The 27,728-nt window shown below is 39.7% G+C and overlaps 1 protein-coding gene across 6 annotated transcripts in view; it reads left to right on the top strand.

Annotated features, from left to right (window-relative positions):
* The first annotated feature begins 11,543 nt into the window (after positions 1–11,543).
* The window catches only part of LOC124555569 (Bardet-Biedl syndrome 2 protein homolog), a 180,522-nt gene continuing 164,337 nt past the window's right edge, over positions 11,544–27,728 (top strand). For all 6 annotated transcript variants that reach the window (XR_006968563.1, XR_006968564.1, XM_047129529.1 and 3 more), the window contains exon 1: positions 11,544–11,629. The gene's annotated coding sequence lies outside the window, so the exon portion shown is untranslated. The remainder of the gene's footprint in view (positions 11,630–27,728) is intronic.

A 27,728-nucleotide genomic window follows, 5' to 3' on the forward strand; every position in this document is an offset into this window, starting at 1 on the left:
TGTGTGCCGGACCGTGACCCGAACTCAGGACCTTTGCCTTTAGCGGGCAGGCGCTCTACCAATTGAGCTACCCAAGCACGACTGATGCCCCGTCATCACGGCTTTACTTCTACCAGTACCTCGTCTCCTACTTTCCAAACTTTACAGAAGCTCTCCTATGAACCTTGCAGAACTAGCACTCCTGAAAGAAAGGATACTGCGGAGACATGGCTTAGCCACAGCCTGGGGGATGTTTCCAGAATGAGATTTTCACTCTTGCTGATATGTAAGTCCAAGAAGGCTTACTATGAAGAGCAACAAAACGGGGTGCAACAAATCGTCAATATACGGCTGTTCTGTAAGGGTGCGGCAGATGGCAACCTGCTATGAAATGAGATGACACCCCAAACCATCACCTACTGTTGTCGGGCCACATGGCGGGTGACGGTCAGGCTGGTTTCTCACCGCTGTCCAGGGCGTCTCCAGACACGCCTTCGCTGGTCATCGGGGTTCAAATAGAAGCGGGACTCATCACTGAATACAATTCTGATCCAGTCAATGAGATTCCAGACACAATATGCCCGACACCACTGCAAGCAGACTTGTTGGTGTACAAAGGTCAGCGGTATTCGATACAAGGGCGCCCTGTGCTGGGCCCTCTTTCTGAGTGCTCAGAAACCATTCAGAATAGGGCATATGTCTATATGAGGTTTTTTTCAATTCAGAATTACTGTCACCCCTCAAAGTAAGTACAGTTGACAGCAAAAAAGTGGGTCACTGCTGAATGCAACCAACATAACGGTGCTGTGTCGCAGGCCCTCTGAACGTAGTCGGGTTGGGTTGTTTCTGGAGGAGGAGACCAAACGGCGAGATCTTCGGTCTCATCGGATTAGGGAAGGATGGGAAGGAAGTCGGCCATGCCCTTTCAAAGAAACCATCCCGACATTTAGCCTGGAACGATTTAGATAAATCATGGAAAACCTAAATCAGGATGGCCGGATGCGGGATTGAACCGTCGTCCTCCCGTATGCGAGTCCAGTGTGCTAGCCGCTGCGCCACCTCGCTCGGTAAACGGTAGTTTGACTATTCAGAATGGTTACGACAAGAGACCATTAGAGAAAACTGCTCATTATGGCAGGTAGTCCAGATGTAAATCAACACCGACATACACGTTATTAGATATGACACAGTCACTAACACGAATAAATGAAACTTCATTACAATAAGTGACACTGCAGAAGTCTTATCACTCTCACTAAATGACATGATGAGTTGTTGTTCGTGATCCGCATTTGAACCCACTGTTAACCAAACAAAGCTTACACGTCTGATTGTGACACGACTGGGCATAAAGAGACGTAAAATATCGAAGTTTTCACCGGTATCAGTTTACATGGCCGAATGTCCGAACCTGGAAATAGATGTCAATGCGTTTAGCACTGCACCGGGAACCCAATGAAGCTTATACTGCCCCTGAGAAGTAACCACGAAAGATAGGTAATGAAGTGCAACGCACAAGTGTGAAATGCCAGGAAGTAAAATTGTAGTGATGGACGGGCAGTAGAACCCAATATCTGTTTGAATTGTTTACTAAGCACAATCAGATATCAGATATTAAATATGTTCACCAGTAGCGTGATACCGGAACCTGAAAAGATGATACAAATGACTTTTGCCTGGTAGGGATCCCAAGCCGACACCTTTCACTGTTGTCTTATAGCTACGAATAACCACGAAATATTTATTGTTTATTCACCAGTGACGAGATGTGCACTTGTTCGGCTAGGGGTAACACAATGAATAGTTCTGTGCTGCCTGGGACTCCAACCCCGCGCATATCGTCGTTGTTAACCGTAGACGCAGAGGTGTCAACTATCAAACACCGTCTCACTAGTAGTTACAGCAGTTAGGATCACGCTATAGGTAGAGACCTGGAGAAGTTTGGCATCGTGAGGAAACAATGATGTGCTGGGACAGTAACACCTCGAAGGGTTCAGATATAGAGAAAAATTGAAATCGGAGCTCAAATCCCAGTCGAGCTACAATATTTTCAAAATCTCAGGGTCACTTAAAATAAGAAATGAATATCATATGACCTTACATGACAATTGGTTTGTGAACTAAGTAACATTACTAGTGCAAGAAAGCTTACGAGAGGCAGAGTTTCTGCAAGCAGCGAGTTCCGCCTCTGACAGCCACAAGTAATTCAACTCTTTTCCAGTCAGTAACAAACATGTGTAATGTTGATTTGGAGCCACACAGTCCTGCGTTCTTTACTTAGTGTTGTTGTAGGTAAAGGGGATATGTTTGTGACTTAAAAACTGGAATCCCCAGCGGGTATCGAACCCACGCCTTATAAACTAGAAGCTAGCTTCAGTCCAACTAACCACCGAATTTCACGTGTTAGGATCACGTTTTGTCGTAATGGGGTACCCACCACATGCTATGAAAAGTGTTGACTTCCACTTGATGTGTTATTGTAAATAACCTTTTCGTTGTCTACTAGTCAACGTCATGCAGTGCGAACGAACTCCATGAAATAAAACCCATCCTTTTCCTTTTTATTTTTTTAAGCCGTATTCCGTCTGCCTGCTAAGAGCATCAGTCTCACAAAAGGTCAGAGGCAGTTTCGTTGTTTTCTAAACAACCAGTAATAGAAAAAACCACGCGGAAACTGTTTGCGTGGTTGTCTGTCATGCTAAGACCAATTTCAGCGTAATCAGATAGTGGCCGCTTGATACAGACCAGCGCCTGCCCAAGTGATAGCGACGCATTGGACATACAGTCTGTGATCTCTAGCGCACATTTCTGTGCTCGAATCAGCAAGTATAAAGCACTCCGTCTTCAGGCCACGTGTGGCCTACCGGGACCATCCGACCGCCGTGTCATCCTCAGAGGAGGATGCGGATAGGAGGTGCGTGGGGTCAGCACACCGCTCTCCCGGTCGTTATGATGGTATTCTTGACCGAAACCGCTACTATTCGGTCGAGTAGCTCCTCAATTGGCATCACGAGGCTTAGTGCACCCTGAAAAATGGCAACAGCGCATGGCTTCGTTGATCTCACGGGAACTGGTGTATCCTCTGCGGCAAGTATAACAGTATGAAACGTTGTGTGTGAGATAGTACTACGTTTCAGCATACTTCGTATGTTACTATGGGAGTATGTAACTATGGTCATATTTTGTTCATGTTTGTAGTATAGCTCATACCATGACGGCTTGAATATTTCTCATTTTTAACGTTATGAGGAGAGTCGTTTATCCATTAGAAAATGGAGTCTAAAATGGAGTAAAGGCTCACCTTTATGACATTGTGTTCTGTTTGTGTTTAATAAAAGGATGAAAGCAGTGCAGGCAATTTTAAACACCTATCCTCTGTATAGAGTGAGTGCTATCGAGAAAGTCAAGTTGTATCATTCCTAGTACCATCGTTTGGGGATTAATTCATCACCACATTCAGGAAGACAAACGGGCGTTGATGAAGGACGTTTGCGTGATTTACGACTATGGTTCAAAAATGGTTCAAATGGCTCTGAGCACTATGGGACTTAACTTCTAAGGTCATCAGTCCCCTAGAACTTAGAACTAATTAAACCTAACAAACCTAAGGACACCACACACATCTATGCCCGAGGCAAGATTCGAACCTGCGACCGTAGCGGTCGCGCGGTTCCCGACTGTAGCGCCTAGAACCGCTCGGCCACCCTGGCCGGCCTACTATAGGCAATGACAGTGTATCCGATAACTGGAAAGTGAGACTACCAATTAACCTTCATGCCACACTTTTCTTCAGTAGTCATATTGACGTTAAAAGAAGTAAGGAGGATTACGGTACAACGTCTCGTCGAAAAGCAGATTAGACGCGAAGCAAAATGTCGAATTGGGAAGGATGAGGGAGGGAGCAGTCTGTGCCCTTTCAATGGACTGATCCTGGCATTGGCGTAATAGATTTAAGGAGGACACCATAAACCCAAGTCAATGCTGCCTGATGGCAGTTTGAAGTACAGTATTGTAACTTCATAAGGAGAAGATAGCAGGTAAGCCATAACAAACATTTTATCGAACGAAGGCATGTATACGTCCACTAATATTGGTATGCATCTGGTGGCACAAAGAAGGTGTTTTGTGTCAGGAACTGATTCACAGGGATGTGTTCTTCGCAGCTGACATTTGTTGCCAAGAAATGAAATGCGCCCTGGAAGACAGTACCAAGGAGATTGGTTGGCAAACATTCTTACCGCACGTCTTCGAATCTGCTACCCGCATATGTTTTATCATTCTCTCCCCTTATCGATCAACCACCAAGAGAGTTAGTTTTTGTTTTCTTTTGTTTATTATGTTTTGGCAATTGCACTTTAAACTTGGGTTAACTCAGAATCAGCAAATCGCCACAGGCGTGGGATTGAAAAACTACATGCTCATCATCAGGCGGTTTTCTATAACGAGGTGGATTGTACTGTGTCTATTTTGTTCATTAACCTAGTGGGAAACGGTACTAATATGCATCACTGCTCACATCCGATCACGGTTCAGAAATTATACTATTCCCCGAATCAGTCCTATATAAAATGATCGTTAGTAACGGAGAATACCTCTTACAGGGAGAGAGATAAACACATAGCAGCGGCGTCCGACATGTGAAATTACACGTCATGCCGCCACTATCTCTATAAACAGCACATCTGTCGAGTAGATGTATAGACGGGGACTGCAGTGTCTGACGAACACCTATCGCTAACTTAGAATCATCTTAGTTATGAAACTGAAGTCTCGATTTTATACCCAAGTTGCGACAAGGGAATGGAGCACATCGTATAAATCTTCGTTCGTTTAGAGGAATGAGTCGAAAGAGGAGGGTCACGTTTCATCACACATGAGATGGAAGTCCTCTGATGACCGAGAGGTTTGCTGTTATTGATCGAGAGTAGACAGTGCTCTAAAGTCACTTACAGGTCACGTGGCTGTATACGAGTCGAACGCAGGTTATGTCACGCGACCGTTGCATCCTGACAGAAAAGCGGAAAAAATGACCTGCAGCAACATCTCCCTCTCTAGCATGCATCATCAGTCTGCCATTAAATCCTACCTCGTTACAGCTCCATCTCAATCGATCACTCCGTCTTCTCTCTCTCTCTGCACATGTGGGTAGCAGATTCGAAAACGTGCGGTAGGAATGCTTTCCAACCAAGTTCCTTGGTACTGTCTTCCAGGGCGCATTTCATATGTTGGCAACAAATGTCAGCTGCGAAGAACACATCCCTGTGAATCAGTTCCTGACACAAAACACCTTCTTTGTGCCACCAGATGCATACCAATATTAGTGGACGTATACAGGCCTTCGTTTGATAAAATGTCTGTTATGGCTTACCTGCTATCTTCTCCTTATGAAGTTACAATACTGTACTACAAATTGCCATCAGGCAGCATTGACTCGGGTTTATGGTGTCCTCCTTAAATCTATTACGCCAATGCCAGGATCAGTCCATTGAAAGGGCACAGACTGCTTCCTCCCTCATCTTTCCCAGTTCGACATTTTGCTTCGCGTCTAATCTCCTTTTCGACGAAACGTTGTACCGTAATCCTCCTTACTTTCTTTTAACCCCAGTATGATTATTAAAGGCAAGTGTCGCACTAAGGTTAATTGGTCGTCACACTTGACAATTGTCAGATACACTGACATTGGAAAAACTCTCCGCATGTACAGGTCATGAAGACCCAACAGTACCGACTGACGCCGTGTCATCCTCAGCCCACAGTCGTCACTGGATGCGGATATGGAGGGTCATGTTGTTGGCACACCGCTCTCCCGGCCGTATGTCAGTTTACGAGACCGGAGCCGTCACTTCCCAATCAACTAGCTGCTCAGTTGGCCTCACAAGGGCTGAGTGCACCCCGCTTGCCAACAGCGCTCGGCAGACCAGTTGGTCACCCATCCAAGTGCTAGCCCAGCCCGATAGCGCTTAACTGCGATGATCTGACGGGAGCCGGTGTTACCACTGTGGCAAGGCCGTTGGCACACTGACACTGGTCATAGTAGTAAATCACGCTCGTTTGTCTTCCTGAATGTGGTGACGAATTCATCTCAAAACGATAATACTTGGAATGATACAACTAGACTTCCTCGATAGCACTCACTCCATACAGGGTACAGGTGTTTCGAATTGCCTTTACTGGTTTCAAAAGGTCACAAAGTTAGACTTTACTATATTTTAGACTACGTTTTCTAATTCATAACATCGTAAATGGGAAATATTCAAATTGTGATACCATGAACGATGCTACGAACTTGAATAAAATAAGACCATAGTTAAATACTCTTATAGCAATATGCCACACAAAATTTCCACGGAGTATGCTGAAACATAGTATTATATCAGACACAACGTTCATACTGGTATACTTGCGAATTCGAGCACAGAAATGTCCGCTGGAGATGACACAGACTCTACGCCTGATGCGTCGCGATCACTTGGGCAGACGCTGGTCTGTATCAAGCGGCTACTGGCTGGTGATGCTGGAATTGGTCTTAGCGTGACAGACAACCACGAGCCCTTTCACAAACATGTTTCCGCAAGGTTTCTCTATTATTGGTTGTTTAGAAAACAACGAAACTGTCTCTGACCTTCTGTGAGACTGATGCTCTTAGCAGGCAGACGGAATACGGCTTAAAAAAGAAAGGAAAAGAATGGGTATGATTTCATGGTTTTGTGATCGCACTGCATGACGTTGACTAGTAGACAACGAAAAGGTTATCCACAACAACACATCAAGGTGACGTTAACTCCTTTCATACCGTGTAGTGTGTACCCCGTTACGAGGAAAACATGATGCTAACACACGTGAAATTCGGTGGTTGATTGGACTGAGGCTAGCTTGTAGTGGCTAAGGTGTGGGTTCAAATGGTTCAAATGGCTCTGAGCACTATGGGACGTGACATCTATGGTAATCAGTCCCCTAGAACTTAGAACTACCTAAACCTAACTAACCTAAGGACATCACACACATCCATGCCCGAGGTAGGATTCGAACCTGCGACTGTAGCGGTCACGTGGTTCCATACTGAAGCGCCTAGAACCGCACGGCCACACCGGTCGGCGGTGTGGGTTCGATTCCTGCTATGGATACCAGTTTTTAAGAGCCACATACCCTCTTCGCCTATAATAACGCCAAGTAAAGAACGCAGAAATGTATGGTTCCAAATCAACATTAAACATGTCCATTCGCTGCTGACTGGAAGAGAGTTGGATTAGTTTTGGTTGTCAGACGCGGAAGTCGCTGCTTGCAGAAAATCTGCCTCTCGTAAGCTTTATTACTCTAGTAATGTTATTTTAGTTCACGAACCAATCGTCATATAAGGTCATAGGACTTTCAATTCTTATTTTAAGTGACCTTGAGATTTTGAAAATATTGTTACTCGACTGGGATTCGAGCTGCGATTTCAATTTTTCTCTATATCTGAACCCTTAGAGATGTTGCTGTTCCAGCATTTCATTGTTTCCTCACGATGTCAAATTTCTCCAGGTGATCCTAACTGTTGTAACTACTAGTGAGAGGGTATCTGATAGTTGACACCTCTTCGCGTGCGGTTAACAACGACGATATGCGCGGGATTGGAGTCCCAGGCAGCACAGAACTATTCATTGTGTTGCCTCTAGCTGAACAGGTGCACATCTCGTTACTGGTGAAGAAACAATAAATATTTCGTGGTTATTCGTAGCTATAAGACGATAGTGAAAGGTGTCGGTTCCGAATCCCTACCAGGCAAAAGTCATTTGTATCATCTTTTCAGGTTCCATTATCACGCTGCTAGTGAGCATACTTAATATCTGACATCTGAATGTGCTTAGCTAATACTTCAAATGTTCAAATGGCTCTAAGCACTATGGGACTTAACATCTGAGGTCATCAGTCCCCTGGACTACTTAAACCTGGCTAACCTAAGGACATCACACACATCCATGCCCGAGGCAGGATTCGAACCTGCGACCGTAGCAGCAGCGCGATTGCGGACTGAAGCGCCTAGAACCGCTCGGCCACAGCGGCCGACAACTAACAATTCAAATAACTACTTTCTACTCCCCTTCACTTCATGGCGTTTCTTACTCGTGCGTTGCACTTCATTACATACCTTTCATGGTTACTTCTCAGGGGCAATATAACCTTCATGGTGTTCTCAGTGCAGTGCCAAACGTATCGTCATTTATTTCCAGGTTCGGACATTGGGCCTTGTATACTGATACAGGCGATCACTTTGATATTTTACATCTCTTTATGCCTAGTCTAGTCTTGATCAGACACACAAGCTTTGTTTTGTTAACAGTGGGATCAAATTCGGATCACGAACAACTCATCATGTCATTTAGTGCGTGTGATCAGAGTTCTGTAGTGTCACTTTTTGTAACGATGTTTCATTTGCAAGCTTTATGAACTGTTTCATCTCTAATAACGTGTTTGCTAATATTTTTTGTGTAACGGTATTACTTTATATCTGGACTGACTACCATAATGAGCAGTGTTCTCTAGTAATCTACTGTGGTACTCATTGTGCATAGTCATACTACTGTACTGCTGAGGGCTTAGAGGACCAGCGATACAGTTATGATGTGTTGGTTGCATACAGTCAGGCGCGGCCTACAAATTGGAATTCAGGGATGGCCCACTTTTTCTTCTGTCGAATGTACCTTCCTCCTGACTCACCTTGTATAATAGGAAGGAGCAGGACTTAACTGCTCATCACGAGACACAAAACATGGCGGAGAATACAGACTTGGCCTTGATTGACAGTAACTCACCAGACTACAGTCTGAATTAACTTTAAGTACATAACTTCGAGAATTATTCCAGAAACGACACGTCATTAAAATTTCACATGCTCGAAAGCTTAAATAGGTAATGGTCAAGTCTTCTCAACACGACGGCTCATTTAGGTATCCATGTATACTTGCCAGAAAGGCAGCCAGGCCTCTAGAGCTGTAGAGGTTTTCTTTGCGTTCTGAGATTTATTGTCCATAGAGTTTTCCACATTCTTAACACTAGAGAAAACCTCTGAGAAGCTTTTGTAACCTATACTAATATTGAGTTGTGATCTGCTTATGACGAAGAGACAGTCATCCTGTTGCACGACATAGAATACAACCAAGATACAGTCTACAGCAGGGCTGTTAGCATCGCTGTTTGATGGCTTGTGTAACCGATTTCCATGTCAAATAACTAAAACAATAGACATATAGAGAATAGTTTTATAAGCAATTATCGGTTCTGATTACCTGGAATGTGTCTACCCCCAAACAAGTTGGTTGGTTGGTTGGTTGGTTGTTTTTGGGGGGAAGGAGACCAGACAGCGAGGTCATCGGTCTCATCGGATTAGGGAAGGAAGTCGGCCGTGCCCTTTGAAGGGAACCATCCCGGCATTTGCCTGGAGCGATTTAGGGAAATCACGGAAAACCTAAATCAGGATGGCCAGACGTTGGATTGAACCGTCGTCCAAACAAGTTGACAGTATTTTCTTAATTATCTGGAAGTTGCTGGTTTAGATCCCATGTCAGTCTGCCTTAGTATTCTCCGAAGTGTAGGGAAAACACCAGAATGCATTTGAGCATAGCAATATAGTCAGAGCGTCCTCCAAAAGCAGATACTTCTTGCTGATGATTATTATTCACACTAGTGTCAGAAACATTTTGCCAAAGATCATGATGATATCATTACCAGTCACATGATCTTCTGGTCATACGTTCTAAATCTGATTAGACTTGCAATTCACTTACACTATTTTGTGTGTGCTGCTACGTGGATACCATAGGTCCATGGCATAGAGTGTGAGTCCAGCAATTGCAAGCAACATGCATGTGTTTGTTTTGTATGCATGGTGTTACTGTACATACAAAAACATAAAAAAGAGATATTTCTGTATGGATTCTAATTTATTTTACCTTATCTTACGCAAAATGTTTGTTGGCTACGGATATCAATTCTCAATAGTCTTATCACGAAAAGAACGTCATCCAATTTGAGTTAAGAACTTACTAGTAACAACTCTAGCATTAAATTAATGTTTTGGGGAAGTCTTCTATTCAGTTAGTAAGAAGGGATGTGTGTTACAGCGCTTCCACATGCAAAGGAGGGTTTACTGCTATCAATTGTGGCTAGCAACCCTGTAACATGCACGGGTTGAATATAACTTTCTCATTTCGATCTTTGTTGTTCTTTCTAGAAAGTCGCATGTGGACCTTTGTTGTGATTCAGCACCCATAGTTTACGCCACATGGCTGAACAAAACACATATTTAATGATCCCATCTCTCTGGTCAGACTGTCAGCATGACAGTACTTACTGTATATTTGTCATTGCTTATGTCTAAGAACTTTTTTTTCGGGTAATAAATTCCCGCTGCACGGAAAAACTCTGCTAGCGTGAGTAGTATGTCATTTCTGACGTTATTCTTGATATTTAGATCGACACGTAATAAAAGACTTTTACAATGCGTGAGTGCTTTGCACGCCGCTCCTACAGCGACCACTTCGCGCTACAGCATGACACGTGGCCATTCACACAGAGACCATCACACAGCTTACTATCTGAAGTATGGACAGTAGGATGCATGCGTTCATGTTACAAACGAAACGTTTCAGAAGTAAATTCCAGAGCTGAAAATTATTCAATTGATGTCCACACTATTCTAACTCATACTTCCAATTCGCATCAAAGGTGAGGCTTCCACATGTGGATGAATCTTAGTAGACGACGTGAAAAAAAGTTGCGTTTGAAAACGCGAAAAAATTGAAAAAAGTAGACAATAACTGGTGGCTCGATAATACTTATATGTATGTGTAGTCCTGTGCAACAAATGCAGTCTTTATTAATACTGCCCACAGATTTATGAAATGAGATTTTGCTCTATAGTGACTTCATAGTAGAGCATGAATCACGGAAATAGTAGAAGGGCTTAGCATGATTCAGGATAAAGCTCTAAGTCAAAGCAATACTTTCCACTAGAAGGTCATTTCCTTTGCGCATGTGTAACCCTTTGTCTGTTCTTTCACACATGTAACATCGAATTCATCTACAGTACTGATTATGAAAATGCAGAAATTTAAGCTAAAATGAAACAGCTGATATATTTTAAAAAATTGACAGTCTCCTGCAAACAAGGAAATAAAAAGAGCAGTACACGATCAAAATGTTCGTCATCTGAAAACTTATATCATAAATGTTAATTGTTCTTGAGCAGAAGAAACTACATTTTGCTACGGAGCCAGCGTGAATCCCTGAAAACTCCTACAGTGAAAGAATACATAAATTATTTTGGGAGCTGGGGTTGTATCAAGCTACAATAAACAGGGATTCGTCGTAAATTATTACAACGTTCTTTTTTTTTACTTTTTCTGATATTTTTGTTTCATAATTACTCAGGAAAATAGGAAATAGAAAGTATTAATATTAACTATTTTTGTGAAGTATATTCTTGGATGAAACTGATGTAAATTTCGTGGTTCTATATTTGAGGTTTTCAAATGCTAGTATTGCTAAAATCTGTGGATTAATGTATATTATCTCTGCCCAAATAGTTTCCGTCAAAGTTTGTTGATATTTTGAAGGGCGCTAAGTTAAAATTTTGCTGCAAGAAAACAAGAGTATGTGACGGTGTAGAACTGTAAGTAGTAAGCACACGTAAATATATCTGTGATTTTGACGTGTAACTTTTAAGCCTTAAACAGAAAGAAATGAGTTTAATTTAAACACGATAGTTAATTTATATGGAAAACAAAACTTTATTCTGTTATAATGACAGCTGCTTATCCGATTTCACCAGGATGCAATTTCATTTTCAGCCCACGGAATATAGTAAAGTACCAAGTATGGCAATAACTTTCTTCAGAAAATCATTGAAGTAGCCTTACATTAGCAGTGACGACGTTTACGTGTTACGAATAATTGCTATACCGCCAATATGAATTTGAATAAGAGATGATATGCGTTAAAGGCGAAAGAAAAATGAAGAAAATAGACGGTTAATAGTTAAACCCAGAAGTAAACTTCTTAAGAGTTATTGGTGCCATTCTAAGGCAAAAACAGGTTTCTGAAGAAAGTGTGCATGATATGGTTAGCACACTGTTAAACTGGCTGTACTATAGCATTTTGTCTACAGAATTCGGTTAGCAGTCAGCGTACCACGTAAACATTCGTGTAGTTCCAAATCGCCGTAATGAATGTCCCCGTCGCCAGAAAAGAATCGCATAGCTAAGAATTGTGTATACATGGGAATAGGATGTCACTACAAAACACCGGCTGTTGTATTCTAATGACATAACCTTAATGGCATAACATGCTTTTAACATTCTCTTCACCAGTATCCTCATGTGTATCCTCATCTAGATATGATGGGGTTTCCAACAGACTACTGAATACTTGTTCCCGTACAATAACTACTGTCTTTCTGAAATATGTAAGGCATCATAAATTCAGAGCATTTTCCAGAGAGACTGAAATGTAACTTTTGTAAATCCCTCTATAAGAAAGGTGGTAGAGATGTCAGTAACTAACGGTCTCTTTCACCACTGACATCATTTTCCCAAAATTTTTTTATATGATCGTGTATTCTAGAATAGCACCCCAACTATATCGTCAAACAATCACAGTTTGGCCAACTGATAACGCCATTGACACATTCGCTCACCAAATTTTACAAGCACAGAATAATAAAATAGTACCACTTGGTATTTTCTGTGATCGATCTAAGGCATTTGACTGTGTTACTCATAGTATTCTCGTGGGTAAACTTAAGTTTTTTGGAATTGATTGTAATATCAAACGAAAGGATAATGTCATATCTAACTAAATCAGTGCAGAAGGGTCTGCGTATAAACAGCAGACTGAAGTGGGACTTCCATAGTATTTTCTTTCCACAAAACAAAAAAGTGTTCTATGCATAGAAGCACACTATTAGAATTGCGGGGAGTCCATCCTAGGCACTTGTTTAGAAATCTATTTAGAAATCTTCAAATCCTTAAAACAACTGTGTAATATTTTTTTCCATGATGTGCTTTGTTACTAAAACCAGCAACTTACTCAAAACCAGTAGTTCATTCCAACATTCGGAGGAAGCTTGATAAACAATATGGAAAAAAAAGGGGGAAGGGCAATGGTGCAGAAGGGGTTCTGTACAGTGGCATCACAGATTAAAGATGTGGCTGGAAACATACCCAAGTTGAAAGAAAAACGAGAGAGATGTTGTAGTATAGATGAATTTCTTAATCACAATGCATAATCTGATTCCTAGTATATGTACAGCATAACTTAAAATCAAATATAATTACAAAACATGCTTACCCTGCACAACACAGTCTCAACCATCTCACAAATAAGTGTGTCCTCTAATAAAAGCTCATAAACTAACATTGCACAAGCCTCCCTGCAAAAGAACAAACTTCAGCACAATTATGATGTACATGGTATAATCCCATCTGGCAATACAGAAAACTTCAATTGACCTGTCCATTCATGCCTTTAGAACAGACTGGCACCTTATGTAGGCCTGCCAACTTCATATTTTGTAATTTTTGTGTCGTGTAGTTGACTTATTGCTCTGCAGTGGGCCACAGTATCATTGTGCTGGCTATATAATTCATTGTTGGTGCTACACCAGTTTTAGGGAAACATTTTTGCAGCTTTTCTACAATACCTGCAAAGTGCAAGAGAATGCCTCTCATAGCGTAATACTGCTCCCAACAGCCTTCATCCGTGGCGCGCTGCAATTTTCGAGCTGCCATTCACCTTGATGGCGTTTGTCGTGATGACCATTGACCTAGTGTTCCAAAAATGTGATTCACCCAAAGAGCCAACATGTTTTCCATTGATTGACAGTCAAATCCAGATGGTGCTGTGCCCATTGCAATCATAATTGACAATCTCATCGAGTCAACATGTGTACACGTAGGGGTGATCTGCCGCAGAGCTCGACATTCAAAAATGTACAACATATGGTGTGCTCTGAAACTCTTGCACGTGCACCAGCACTGTGCTCTTTTGGTAGAGATGCCACAGATCACCGTCTATCCTACTTTACGGAGCAGACAAGCCTCTGAACCCCACGTTCTGTGACGAGTCGAGGACGTCCAACCATTTAGTGCCTAGTGGTAGTTTCACTGTCCTTTTACATCTTTGCAGCGATGCTCATGATAGTAGCATTTGTGAACATTCAACCAACTTCACCATTTTTGACAGACTGATTCACAGGTTCTGTGTAGTAATAAACTACCCTTTGTCAAAGTGACTTATCGCAATGGATTTCCCGATTTGCAGCTCATATATTCACTAGGACGATCCCTCGTGTGTGACTGCTCCGCTCATATACTTTTGTTACTGTGTTTGGCTTATCAGTATATGAAGCATACAAGTAATACACAACACCTAACAAATAGCACCACACCAATCCAGTTGTGCACTTACATCACTTGAACGCAGATTTGAAACATTGATGTTCAACAATACAGTGCGACAAAGTACTTCATATCTTCCTATTTAAACACAGTCCATTTGAAGTACGCTGGCAAACATGTCACCTAACACACACTGTTATATTATGGGTCAAAACTGATGGACAATACCCTACATTTCATATGCTCTCAGTGGTCTGTCATTAAGTTTACAGCAGATTCAGTGAAATCATAGAGCAAAACTGCCCAATAACGTAACACAGCATTAGAAAGATCCAAGCAGTGGGATCAAAACATTGATACAGGGAAGGTTCTAAGAAGAGTTCCATGGCACAACTACTTAGATGATTTAGTAGCGTATATTTGTCTATTTGAATAACTTCTTTTTGCAGTTAATACTGTCCTCAAAAGCATCTAACTATTGATAAACAACCGCATGAGGGGATTACAGAAGCGTCCGATTCCACCCGTCTGCTTTGACTTATGACATCGCCAAATTGGTGGAAACGACCATTCTCAACGTCTCCAATATGGCGCCTATGACGTCATTACATAAACACAACAAACACGGAAATACATATAAAACCAACAAACACATGTCCCTCCAAAAACGTAATCAGACTAACAAGACCAGCACGAGAAGTTGGGGGTTTTTGGGTGGGGACAAACTAAATATAAAAACATACAGACACACACCATGATCCCAAACCATACAAAATGACGACATAAAAGTGCTACAAAATTCCCAAATACTGCTACACTTACACTATCAACAGGAATCGGTCACTTCCCTTCACCTACATAGCTCAACCACAATTGTCAATACCACCAAATAAAAACTAAAAATTATAATCACACGGCAACTGTCAGTACCACAAAGCCAACACCTCAAACAACAAAAATTGGGAATCGGACACTTCCCTTGACCTATATAGGTCAACAGCAGCCCATGATATCAAAACACATAGCCACAACGACAAATTAGAATCGGTCACTTCCCATGACCTATATAGGTCAACAGCAGCTCACGATACCAAAACACAGCTACGATGACTATTTGGAATCATTCACTTCCCATGACCCATATAGGACAACAGCAGCTCACGATACCAAAACACTCGTAGCTGATGATGATGATGATGATGTCACATTGGAATCGGTCACTTCGCATGACCTATATAGCTCAAATACAACTGACGATACCAAAAAAATTGAAATCGAGTACTTCCCCTAAGATACATATATCAACCACAAGTGCCGATACCAAACCATCAACCACCAACATATGCAGTAAATAACACTGACCCAACAACACATAAAAACCCCACTGAACATCATAACATGCAAACAATAAACCCCCAAAAAAAACGACTACTTACCACAAAAAAGTTTCAGCGCTACACACTAGGTCAGCCACCCCAATCACACACACGCACGCACACACAAAATATTCTGCTTGCATATGCCGCTTTTCACTATCTCCGCCACAAGCCCAAAAAGTTGAGGAAACTTAATGAAGGACAACATGTCGTCCCCCATTTCAGCCTTCAGACGCGTACTATTAAACTTAGAAGTCATATCCATACCTAACAAAACAAGACACAAATTGAATTAAACGACTTACCACACGACAAACAACAAACCAGTAACATCAAATGACACCACAATGGAAACTTAATTCTTAACTCACTGAAACTAATTTCCGTTCTTCTATAACAGTCACAACTGATAAATGCACACTTCAGGCACCGACGCCCAAATGAACCCAATACACCACATAACACACGGGCCATACACACACCATCAGAGGACACCACCAACAGCAACAAGACAACATCTACAAACACAACAGTCATAAACTAAAATCTGTGCCATCATGACGTCACACAGCACAACAGCCTTACGTCACGGGTCAAAGCCGATGGGTGGGATCGGACGCCTCCGTTGACTCCCACATGAGTGTTTTCTTCATACATGCTGTTACTTTAAAGGACTGCAAGCCAACAATACTAACCTCTGCATTATCAAATTTATATGCACAGATGGTTCTAAGTTGTCTGCAGAATTTGTCTTTTTGTTTATGATAATTATTTTCTGGGCATAAGGCTGTGGTCCAATGCATAATTTTGTGCCTAACATTTCGTCTTCTACTGGTGGAGACATCATCAGAGGCATTAACATTTCAGCAAGCTCAAGAAGCCAAACTGTTTATATGTATCCACACAACATTCAGTTTGTGAGGTCGACTGGTGCCCGAGATCACGGAGTCATATTGACGTATGCTATGGAGTTTGTGGTGGGGAAGAGTTGGTGCTGTTTGTTATTTAGCACTAAGGCCCACAACTTGTCTAATTTGAATCCTCCTCCTTTTCTGTTAAAGTTGTTTTTATGCATTAGATTTTCTGTGGCCATATTAATGAGTAGATCTTGATAAAACCATAGTGTCAGAAAAATGGATGTTATGGTTCCTTGGTCCCAGCTCATGATCTGCCATTCCCAATTTATCTGTATTGCACAGGCAACAATGCATCTTGTGTTCCTGAAAGTGAGGTCAGTGCTTATTTTTGTAGCTCATATTTACATTTGACCAGTAGCACCAGGTATTTGATATACTCCTGTTGTGCAAGTGGCAAGCATAAGTCCTTTGCAGTGTACAAATATTCGCACACCTTTCTTTTGGTTTCAACACTGCATCAACTCCATGTTTGCTGAGTACTCTGCTGATGCGATCTGTGACAGTTTTTATCAATGGAGGCAAAATTTTCCTTTTAGTTGGCTCTTTCTCATTAGAAGCTTTGGACCTTTTAGGGTGTTGTGCCATATTTATCTCTTTGTCAGAATAGATGTTTTTTCTGAAGGTAGTTCTTAAATGATTGAGCATGCCCTCCAAGTACTGTGGTTCACAGATTCTTCCAGCCCAGTCCACCAAGGTTTTTATGACTCCTGTTTTCTGCTTGGGGTGGTAATTGGAATTTCTGTGAAGGTATCTATCTGTGTGTTTACCTTTCTGTAGACATTATGTCCTTAAGTTCCATTAGGTTTTCTAAGCACCTGTACATCCAAAAATTGGGATTAACATTATTCAGAAAATTTAGAATTACAAGAGTTCCTCTTCTCCATGAGGCCATGTAATGAAAATATCAACCACATAAACTGATACCAACATGAGGGCTTTTTATTTTTGTCTGAAGGGCTTCTTCTTCAAATGTTTCCACATAAAAATTTGCTACAGCCATGTGAATAGTGGTCATTGAAAGCCTACATTCTGTAGTATAGCATTTGTCAAAATTTGTATAATCCCAGAGGCACTAGAAACTCTGGAATTGATCAAAACACTTGAAGTCCTTACTTACTGAAATTACCCAGTGAACTGCAACCCATGCTCCACATGTGCTCAGCAGATAAACTGCTTCAAATATTTGAGATGCCAATTTCCAGTTACAATAGCAGCAGAAGGAAGATAGGAAAGTATCATGCACCGCTAAGAGAATGTTTGTCTTCCTTGAGGTGAAGAAACTGACAACACTAGTCTTTTCATTTCAGTAGAGTTCAGTGTTATTTCCTCGCAGCCATAAAAACAAGACATTCATTTTCACTTACTTCATTGATGGTATACTTCCCAATGACAAAAACATCTTTCCACGTTGGATGCAGGGTTCATAAGTGTTTCATTCATTCATTCATTCATTCATTCAGTTAATCATGGTGTTCTACAGATTTCACGAATGAGAACCTTTAGGGATAAGGAATGAGTGAAGGTATACTTTAGTGAAATACAAACAAGCCTTTAATTCTACATGGTTTCAACAATAAACTATCAGTATAATGCTTAACTCTATTTGTGCTTATGCTTACTAAATTTAGCCTGGTATACCGTCATTAGAAGGAAAACTGCTGCTCCCTATGTTATATTAAATAGCTGCTGAATATCTCTGATTGGCAGCTTAATATGTACTTAATTACAATGATATTTCTCAAAGAAAATAGGTACCTGGATCTGTAAACAGTCCTTTCGCGATGCTTTACTACTTGTTATTCAGCTGTACAACAAACACTACTTCCTGCTGTGTAGCTGACAGATCTTTTCAGTCCACAATTATAGATATTAAAATAATCTGTAGGTGGGGTGGCTAATGGCATAGTTTTTCAGTTTTTGGTACAATTTATAAAAGGCTGCCAGTTTCTTTATTTATGTTGTTTTAGAGCTTGTTGAATGCCTTTATCTCGGAGTACATAACCCCTCTCTGAAAGTCTACCTGCAAACTACGTGCCTGTCTTGTGTTGTGATTGTGTAGATAGCAGTTCACCTAAAACTGTTGTTGGCAACAAAAATCATCAAGGAGTAAATTTACTCACATGTGAATGTAAGAATTCCAAAACCCTTAAAAAGTCCTCTGCAGAATGAGCAGTTATCTACTTTACACAATATTTTTAGTGCTCCTTTCTGTTGGATAATCACTCACTCACTTTGGGTTCACTGCCGTAGAAGATAATTTCCTGAGATAGCAGGAAGTAAAAAATTGCGGAAGTCAACATTCTTTCCTTTAGTTCAGCGCAGTGATAGATGCTTGTAAAGCATAAAACATTCTGAACTTAGCCTATCCAGTTTATCTGTGTGTTGACTGTATTTTAATCATTGCCCAGCTGGCTCCAAGGAATTTTACACACCATCTTCCATTTAGTGTACGGCCACTTTTTTTTTTTTCAAAAATTGCATAATGTGAGTATTTGTGACATTAAGATTGAAACTGTTTGGATTGAACCAGTTGTAGGCCTGCTCAGCTATAATCTGAGTTGTGTCTGCTTGAACCCTTGAAATCTGATAAACTAACGTAAAAAAGTGAAGAGAACAGCTGGCCGGTGTGACCGAGCGGTTCTAGGCGCTTCAGTCTGGAACCGCGTGACTGCTACCGTCGCGGGTTCGAATCCTGCCTCGGGCATGGATGTGTGTAATGTCCTTAGGTTAGTTAGGTTTAAGTAGTTGTAAGTTCTAGGGGACTAATGACCTCAGATGTTAAGTCCCAATTGTGCTCAGAGCCATCTTTTTTAAGAGAACAATTTTGAGCATTTGCATCATATGTTGTTTACTTTGTACAATGTATTTAATTTCCTGTATGAACAGAATAAATTGTAATATACATTCCGTGAATCCTGTTGTCTTATACCTACCACAGTGCCTGCTTGTGTGGTTCCTCCTCATTTTGTTACATTTATGTGCAATACACTGTGGATGGAAGCCGTGTCCAACACCATCAGTCACCATGGCAACAGATCATTGCAGTCATAGGAGACAAGGCCTGTCTGTGCGATAACTAACTCCATCTGCTCCGCTGGCAATTGTGGCAATTAGACACAGTCACAGAATATCAAAAATTGCTTTTATGCATTTGTAATCATGCTCACTTCCCTGCATGTGTCCACAAGGGAATAGTGATTCACATTTGTGTCGAGAACATATAACCTGCAACTGTCCTGGAAGATCCAAGCTATGCTAGTGGGGCTCAATCATTTTGAATGTAGGTGCTCCTGAAATGTGCTGCAACTCGTAGCACCTAGTGGAGGTTGCATCTGGAATTTGGGTGGGAGCAATATGCAGAGCACTTGTTAGCACTATTGTGAAAATGTATGTGGAACCAGTATCACTATGTCCTCTCTCTCTCAGATGTAGGTAGAACTCTGATTATTGTCAGCTGTGGGCTCATGTACTAGAAACAGCTGATGTTTGGGACTCCTGTGAACAGCCATTGTTCACTTGCTGTGGCACTGTCATGTCCCTCTGTGTGTGCTTGGCACTCTTTGACCACCTAATGCTGTGTTGGAGAGGTGAATGGCTGCTGTCACTGTAACTGTCACTGCCTCCATTGTAATAATGCTACAGTTCTGTGAGTGCAAAAATCTGATAAACTACAAGTAACCAGTGCTCTCGTGTATCGCCTTCAAAAGAAATCTTGTAAACTTCTATGTGTGCAAGCAATTTATTTTACCATATAGTCCACAGTGTTAGTGCTGAACCAATTAACTCATGTAGATGCCTCCAGAACTGGAACAGCATTCTGCCATCCAACTTCTCGTAATAAACCACCCACCATGTCTGTTGTTTAGGTGATATGGACAAACATTGTCATGAAGCAGCCTTAGCTATGTCAAATTTGCCCGTGGCTGGAGGAGATAGAATCACATAGCTATGGGAATGCATTGTCACCAACACTCCATGATAAGACAGAAAACTTTGACAAACTGTCTACTGGATCATGACCAGTGAAAATATCTCTGCAATAGCAAATCATGTCTGTAGATATTCCACTTGAAATGGAGGTGGAGGTAACTTTGATGGTGAATATCGTGATGACAACACATTGTGGAAAACATTTTCGTATGGTGCTAGGTTATGTGGTCCAAGGGTGCCAGCATACAGGATCCCATTGATCATGCATGCCATGTGAGAAAAACTGAAATTCTTGTTGTATTACTTAGCAGGCTGTGCTCCACATAATGGGAGAAATGGATTCAGTTGCACTGTTCCTGGTCCAGAAGCACAAGGGTATGGACTGGGGAGTTGTCATGTTGTTAAATTGTGTGGAAATCAGAATCAAGTCACATGAATGCTGTCATGTACCAGGGAAACCTGCTTTGTATTGTCTGTGGAGTCACTGGCCTATTTCATATCATTCACTACACAGTGATACACACTGAGATCACTCTGTTGCTAAAATGGTCCAAGCAACCTTTGTTTGATGGAGCAGTCCATAGTTCCAGTGCAGCACTCCGTTGAGAGTTTGGGATGTAATTGAAAAATCACCATGCTTGTCCTATAGGAAATTGGTTCGATGAGGTATCCAAAATAACACTCGTGGATGAGAGAATGAAATTTTGATACTTTTTTGCAGTTAGTGCGGACAATCGCCCTGACACATTAGCTACAAGTCAGATACAAAGAACGGAGCAAATCACTCTTAAGTAGCGAAGAAGAAACATCACACCAAATAAAACTGGTCACTCTAAGATTAATGAGAGATCGGATTAGAGTCTGTTTTCATTCCATAGACCCAAAGATGAGATGATTCTTGTGGGTGTGAAACAAGTCATAAAGTATAGCATAAAAAAAGAACATTTGAATATAATACTCACTTCTGTGCTCTTTTGTCACAAGATTGTCAAAATATATAAATATATTACAGTAAACTGGAACTGCTAATATTTATGGAATTAATACACTGTCAGAATGAAACATAGTTATGCTCATTTCATATATGTATCATACACAAAATACGTAATCTTGGCTGTTGTGACCAAGTGAAACTGAAATCTAACAGACATTTTTACTTCAGCTAGTCTAACAGTTGCTGTTAAGATATGAATCTACAGAATATAAGGAGTTGCTTATTAAAAAGTCTTTCAAACTCTGTTTAAACTGTTCAAATAAAGCACAGTTTAAACAAAGTTTAAACATGTGCAACTGATATCGATCAGTAAAAACTCCCCACATTTTTATCAACAAAAAACATCACTAATTTTGCCCCTTTATTATTGTAACTAGTAGATTAATAATGTAGTGCAGTTAACTACATCCTAATAATGGTCAAATTTGTATCATATCAATGGAAAATTATGTTAACAATATAGGCAAGCATTCCAGTTTTATAACTTTCCTTCAACATCATTGGATGATCACATGTGTAGGTTAAGAACAACAGTGCTTCATATGAAAGCTTTTTGTACTCAATATGAGTAAGTCAAGATCTGACATTACTTGCATACTACAAAAATACTGTAGTGTTTTAAGGAAAGCCATTAAAATATCCAGAAGTATGCATGTCATGACAGAAACAAATACTGCAGATAGTAAGATTAAAACTATACAGGACATTGTCAACTGGGAGACAGGATTGCCAGTCAGTTTATGAGATTCTATAACAATTAAACTAAATGACAGTGTTTTGACTGATAATTCACAAGCTGCAAGTACTTTTAACAATCACTTTCTAAATGTAGCAGTAAATAGAGGATTAAATGTTTCAATTGAAGAAGCAAGAGAATGTATTAAAAATGTCATTCCACAAAACTTTAAGCAACTAGAAGTAGCACCAACATCCTTCACCGAACTTAATATAATTCTAAAAATTCTAAAAAACAAAAACTTGTGGGGGATTGATGGATTTTTTGACACAATTCTGAAAAGTTGTTCCAACTTAATAAGCAATGTCATGAGTGATATAGACAGTTGATCTTTGGCCTAGAGAATTTTTCCAGACAGGTTGCAATGTGCAATTATTAAACCACTTCATAAGAAAGGTGACAAGACAGTCTTAAACAATTATTGTGCAATTTATTTGCGGATGTCTTTTCACAAAATATTTGGAAAAGTAATGTACTCAATAGTAGTTGCACACTTAAACAGAAACAACTTACTTAGCATACCACAGTTTGGTTTCCAGAAAGATTGCTTGACTGAGAATGACACTCAAGTTTCATGGAATTAGTGGCTTTTCACACAGCTGATCTGAATCGTACTTGACAAACAGAAAGTGAAAGGTTGTGCTGAATCAGACAGTATCAGAAACCTTGAAAATTTTAGTGACTGGGATAAAATTCACAAAGCGAGTCTCACAGGGTACAGTTTTGGGTCCACTCATATTCCTCGTATATGTGAATGACTTTCCACTTAACATTCAACAAGCAAAATTGGTACTTTTTGAAGGTGATACTAGTGTTGTTGTAAATCCCACTTGAGAGAAAGCAACAGAAGAATTAGAAAATGATATTTTCCAATGAATTATTAAGTGATTCTCTAAAAATGGACTCTCCCTATCTCCCTTAAATAAATAAAAAAAACAACACTACACTCAGTTTTGTATAAAAAATAGTCATACCAACAACTGATGTAGCACATGAACAGGAACCAGTAAGTAGGGTAGAATGCCCCAAATTTTTGGGTGTACGCATTGATGAAAACTTGAACTGGACCAAGCATATTACTAAGCTTCTCAAACAATTAAGTTCAACTACTTTTGCTCTTCAGCTAATTGCTGATCTTGGAAACAGATATATCAGCCTCCTGACATATTTTGCTAATTTCCACTCAGTGTTACATGGGAAAATTTTCTGGGGCAACTCGTCACTTACAAAGAAAGTATTGATTGCACAAAAGCAAGCAGTAAGAGTAATGTGTGGTGGTCACGCCCAAATATCGTGTATGTACCTCTTCAAGGAGATAGGCATTTTAACTGCGCTATCACTTCTACATATTTTCACTAATGAAGTTTGTCATAAACAATCCATCACAATTTAAGAACTACAACAGTAGAGAGAAAAATGACCTTTATTATACGTTTTGATATCCTGTAAACTGACTTGACCCACTTCATTTTGATAAAATAATCATTCAAATGATTATCTGTAGAACATGAAACTAACTAACTAACTAGTATGTTTGTAATCGGTAAACCTTACCAGTTTGGAACCATCCTTTGTGATGCTTTATGGCTTACTACTCTTTGTAATGCTTTATATTTGCATCCATTTTATTCACTCTGGTGGTGTAATAGCTAGTTCACTACTTGTAGAATGACAGTACCAGAATAACAGTAAATGGAGTAGAAATATAACCTACCTTGTAACGAAGGCTTATAAAGTGCAGTTACAGAAAAAGTGAAGTTTCCTAGAAGTACAGTACAGAAACCACAAAAAAAGTAGGGGGAAATAGGGACAAAGAAATGAAAATAAAGGAGTTAATTCATTCTATAGTTTGACTAAAATTCTCACAGTTTGGATTTTGGAAACAAATATTTCATTTGGCCCACTTGTGCCATGCAACTGAGATCCAAGTGAATGGGGACAGAGTTGACAGAGAAATAAGATTGACACATAAATCAGGCCAAGAGTTTTGATGCAGTATTACAAACAATGTACTTTCTTATATTTAATAAATAACAACTTGAATTTGTCTTTGATACAAGTAGCCCCTTTTGCTATATTTATCTGTTTAAAATTGATTAATAGCACTGATGCTGGTGTTTTTCCTGTAATGATAAGTACTGGAATTCTGTGTTCCACATAGATCATACATAACTCTTTGCTAAAAGATGGTAAGGTGAATAGTTCAATGTGACAAACTAAGCTTCACCATACGTTTGTGATATTCTGATATAGTAAGTAGCCATTCTGTCGGAAAGGGAACTATACTTATCAATGTCAGTGGTGGCTCATCTGTTGGATATGTCCGATACAACAGATACCACTCATATCTAGAATTCTGTGGGTGCAACAGCTGTTTGATGAAAAAGTTTAAGTGTGGATGCATAACCAATACTACAGTAATCAGAAATCTGCGGGTAGGGGTTAATAGGCAGTGGTTGTTGCAGAGCATCCGATTTCGAGTCCCACTTTTGCACAAATTTTCAACTCTCACCATTACAGTGCTGCAATGTCCTCTGCAGCTGGAATTGATTATTTTCTCCCTACCTCTTTCCCATCCTGTTTACTTTCCATTCCTTTCATCCAAATTATTTTTACAGAACTATACCTGAAACAAAATAATCTAACTGCTACATCACCACCATAAATTGGTTTATGAAATTCTTGAGAAGGCCCCTGCAGTTAAGGTGAATCAGACGAGTTCCAGCACTCCAACTACAGAAAGAACATAGGGAAAGAATACTGTCATTTAGCTCTCTTTTAAAAGTGAAAAATGATAAGCTCATAGTTTAAAAACTTGTGTATAATCAAAACAAGAAGTGAGACATGGAAGAAAATGTATCATCCTAAATTAAAGAGAGCTTGAGCTGTCATAGTACATCATTGAAGTCTATGAAATGAGTAATACTGCATTGCATTTGTGCACTATTACTGAGCTTTTGGAAATGTGTAAAAGAATTGGTGTCAGAAGTATGTAATGTTAAAAGAAGCACAAAAATTAGAAAATAAACTGAGTGAGTTGGTCCAGTAGATAATACTCAGGAGAAACCAGTACAAAAATTCACATTGTGTCATCTTAGTGTGTATTTTTTATGATTTCCCCAAATCATTATTGGAAAGGCTGAGATTATTCGTTCATCAAAGCTGCTACAACCCAGCCTCCATCATTGTTCTATCCACCACAGCATTAGGAGGGGATGGGTGGCTAGTCTCTTGTCTGAACTGCATTTTACCCTCTGGAAAGATCCCCAATACTCAATTTGACAGTAGACAGAGTGGTCCTGGGGCCATTCTGGAGGGAAAAGAAGAGCAGAAATCGCTGCGCATACCCATGTTTGAACCCGGGTTCCCCAAGGCTGGGGTCAAGTTCTTCAACCACTAGACCATTGCAGCCCAATTTGAGATAGTGCTCAATTTCAAATATGGATGTAGGGTAATTCCACATCCGATCTCTCAGGTCACGCACCCGACATCTCTGATTTTTATGAAACTTTGTATATTTGCTTATACTTGTAACATGAGAAGTTCTGGAAATTCTTTTTGGCCTAAAACTTTATTCTTTATTGAATTTTCAATGTAGTGATGTCCTGATATTGGGATCTGCAGGCATATCCATGCAAAGTGATACTTATCTACAGAAATACTCATAACCCAGGTATATATGAAGCTTTTGATTTGGATTTTTTTTTCAGAAGTTGAGAGAGGCATATGATTAACAAGAATGCATTTATTTAAGCAGTAAAGTTATAAAGAAAACTACAAAAAATATTAATGTAGGTCACTTTAAACTTTCTAGAAAAAATTATAGGCGTGTTGAAAAACACTTATATCACATTTCTCCAATCTACTGGGAATCTAGTTTTGATTTTAAATGATTCCCAAGGTTGTAGGCTTTCTAATAATATAAAAATATTAATGATATTGTTGTGAATGGACACACACATTTGAAATCAAAAACCTCTTAACTATAATGAAAAATGGGCCATTCCTACTAACTTCATCCAGGCCTGACAGCGACTGCCTTAGATTTTTTTTTCAGGTATTAACCAGTGTAAAATTTTTTCCTTATATTTCATATACTTTTTTAAGGAAAATGTGGTTAAACATTCGAAAAGCTTACTCTGTGTCTGAAGCTTTTTATTTGGATTGCATTACTTTAGGAAAAAAACCCAGAACTTTGTTAATTTTCAAAAAATCACTATCATATTTTTCCAGATATCAGTAAAAGAATGTAACTTTGTGGGGAAAAAAATATTTAGTAACTCGGCCTTGATTTATGGTGACATTGAAAATCAGATTGTTATGGCCCAAACAATGATTTCTTAAATATTCATAATACTTTTAGGTGGAGCTGTTATCAGGCCAGTTTTTTTTATTGAAGCTCAAATATGATGTGATTAAAAACACAAAAAAGGCATGGGTTGTGACATACATAGGATTTTAATTTATGTCTTAAAATATTTGTAACATTGTTCAGCAGTCTTTTAAAGCACATCATGTTTAGTACATCTCACATTTTGTTAAAATAATAAAAGCACAGATCCAAAAGTTGTAGTTTTAGTTGAAATATTTTTCAGTACTAATGTTAACTTTATTTAGGGGTATCAAATGAGCATATTTAAATGACAATTATTCTACACAGACAAATGTTTAGATTTAAAACATACATGTTCAGCAGTGAAGATCCTTGGAGTTCTCAATTGATAGTTTCAATAGTGTCTTTGTTTTGAATCCATTGTGAGAAATTAGATTCTGTTAACTTCATATCATTTTCATGAAAGTAATCCATTCCTTCTAAGTGTCAGCTACACTCAAGGTACATAAAATGTTTTCCAAAGGCACAAAATAATGGTCTTCCTACTCAGGCCAAATGAATGACACTGATGGTCCAGATGAATGGAGAAAAAGTGGTTCAGCATCTCCTCCTCCATCACATACATTCTTGATGAAGGCAAAGTACCACCTGTCATCATATACAGTTGCCACAAAAGAGTTTTGTTGAGGACGGGTACGTGTCCATTGCGGGGCATTTTCATTGAATGAGAAAATCGAGGAAGACCTTTCAGAACAAGTTACTTTTCTTATTTGTAATGGACAACAGGGAAATTGTTTGTAATTGTGAAAATTCCTGGTAGCATTAATTTTGCAGGTTGTCAAAAATCTCTTCTCAAGTTTCTTCCACAGGAAATCTACATTGATTTTCTCTAAGAAATGAGAAAAAAGAAAATTGTCAGTGTTAGCCTTGCAGAAACTGTAAACACCTGATCCAGTTGTTATTTGCACATCAGCTTCTAGTTGAAGACTAACTTTTCTCAATACACGTTTTACATTTCGTCCCAGCCTATCACACAGATTTACCATGGCTAGCAGCAAAAAAGGAATGTTCAGTGGCAATGGAAAAAC

This window comes from Schistocerca americana, chromosome X (assembly GCF_021461395.2).
Source record: "Schistocerca americana isolate TAMUIC-IGC-003095 chromosome X, iqSchAmer2.1, whole genome shotgun sequence".
In the NCBI taxonomy this organism is placed as follows: domain Eukaryota; kingdom Metazoa; phylum Arthropoda; class Insecta; order Orthoptera; family Acrididae; genus Schistocerca; species Schistocerca americana.